The sequence below is a fragment of the Triticum dicoccoides genome, chromosome 4B, assembly GCF_002162155.2.
Source record: "Triticum dicoccoides isolate Atlit2015 ecotype Zavitan chromosome 4B, WEW_v2.0, whole genome shotgun sequence".
Lineage (NCBI taxonomy): Eukaryota > Viridiplantae > Streptophyta > Magnoliopsida > Poales > Poaceae > Triticum > Triticum dicoccoides.
The window spans coordinates 410,698,179-410,700,702 of NC_041387.1; positions in this window are offsets into that span (position 1 = coordinate 410,698,179).

A 2,524-nucleotide genomic window follows, 5' to 3' on the forward strand; every position below is an offset into this window, starting at 1 on the left:
AACTTCAAAACGGATTTGAGAATAGCTCCGGGAAATTAGAAGAGTCAGGTAAGATCCTGGGAAAAGACCTGTGGGTTAGGGCACACTAGAGAGAAAAACACCGTTGGAAAGGGATGATGAACAGATAGATGAAGCACCGGAACAATTGAAATATTTGAATGAGGTGACAACCTCGAATTAATTGGAACATTGACGAATCTCCTGAGATGTCCTGAACACTCCGGAAGGATAAACTGGCGAGAGGCGAACAAGCAGGGAGAACACTTGATCGAAGGAAAATAATATAATCACTACCAAACATTAGAATTGAATCAACCAGAGAAGAAAAAGAGATGAAGAATGTCAAACAAAAGAGAATTCACCGGTTGAAACAATTGACGAAAGGCTAAAGAGGCTCCACACGAATGAAATTGATGGTCGAAAGAGACTCAGACTCTGGGACGAAAAGGGTGGGAGGGCGGGAAAAACAAAGGCACCTGGAAGGGAGAACCGACGAATATCTTGAAGAGAAAACACCGGTAGAAAGAAGGCAAAGGCTTCACACAAGTAGGATGGATACTCGATTACAGACTCCGGTTCCGAGATGAAAAAGGGTGGGCGGGTGGGAAAAGAAAACAACTGAGGATTGAACTTGCAAAGATGAAGAGGCTCGAGTCGACTTGACGAGAAATGCACCGGATGAAAAGAGCTGAGAACCAACGATCGGAAAACCAACTGCGTGATCCTAAATAAAGTTTGAAAGGGAAGAGGAATAATTCAAAACATCTATGTCAAGATTCCTTACCAGAGCGACGAAGGGGCTGAGGAGTAAAAAAGAATTCCTACTCTCCGATATAACTAGACTCCGAAAATAGTTTTCTTCTAGACTCAACAACGACCAAACTACACGAACAATCAAGGGGGCTCCTAAGGTCGGTCGAGGCTCTGATACCAACTTGTCACGCCCAATATGCGATACTATCCTAAAGAGACTTGAAGGTCCCACCAAGGATAGAACCGCATATTGAAACGCTTTTGCAAGGTGGATAACATTACACCAACATTACATAATAGATGGGGATACATACAAGAGGCATACAATGCCACACGAATACAACATCACAATACATGAGAGCATCATCCGACTATAGATGAAACACAAACAGAAACTCAAACGACATCCACCCTTCTAGCCTAGGTTGCCGACCTGGAACCTATCCCCTGATCGAAGAAGAAGCAGAAGAAGAACTCCAAAACAAGTAACATCGCTCTCGCGTCAAGATCATCGCATAACCTGTACCTGCAACTGTTGGTGTAGTAAACTGTGAGCCACGAGGACTCAGCAATCCCATTACCATGGGTATCAAGACTAGCAAAGCTTAATGGGAAAGGAAGGGGTAAAGTGGTGAGGTTGCAGCAGCGACTAAGCATATATGGTGGCTAACGTACGCAAATAAGAGCGAGAAGAGAGCAAACGGAACGGTCGTGAAACTAGCAATGATCAAGAAGTGATCCTGAACTCCTACTTACGTCAAACATAACCCAAAGACCGTGTTCACTTTCCGAACTCCGCCGAGAAGAGACCATCACGGCTACACACGCGGTTGATGCGTTTTAATTCGGATCTGGTGTCAAGTTATCTACAACCGGACATTAACAAACTCCCATCTGCCCATAACTGCGGGCACGGCTTTCGAAAGTTTATACCCTGCAGGGGTGTCCCAATTTAGCCCATGATAAGCTCTCGCGATCAACGAAGGATATTCCTTCTCCCAAGAAGACCCGATCAGACTCGAAATCCTGGTTACAAGACATTTCGACAATGGTAAAACAAGACCAGCAAGACCGCCCGGATGTGCTGACAAATCCCGATAGGAGCTGCACATATCTCGTTCTCAGGGTACACTGGATAAGCTAAGCGTACAGGTACCGACGTAATCCAAGTTGCCAAGGAATGGTCCTGCACGGTGCTCTAGTTTGGACCAACACTCGGAGGAGCACTGGCCCGGGGGGGGGGGGTAAAATAAAGATGACCCTCGAGAGTGCGACTCCCAAGGGAAAAAGGGCTAGGTGAGGCAAATGGTAAAACCAAGGTTGGGCTTTGCTGGAGGAGTTTTATTCAAAGCGAACTGTCAAGGGGGTCCCATAAATCACCGAACCGCGTAAGGAACGCAAAATCCGGGAACATAACACCGGTATGACGGAAACTAGGGGCGGCAAGAGTGGAACAAAACACCAGGCATAAGGCCGAGCCTTCCACCCTTTACCAAGTATATAGATGCATTAATTAAATAAGAGATATTGTGATATACCAACATAATCCTGTCCACCATGGAGCAATCTTCAACTTCACCTGCAACTAGCAACGCTATAAGAGGGCTGAGCAAAGCGGTAACATAGCCAAACAACAGTTTGCTAGGAAGGGTGAAAAAGGTTAGAGGCTGACATGGCAAATAGGGAGGCTTGAAGAGTAAATGATAGGTAGCGTAGCAAAGCGATAGAACGAAGCAACTAGTATAGCAATGATAGTAGTGAGATCCAGGGT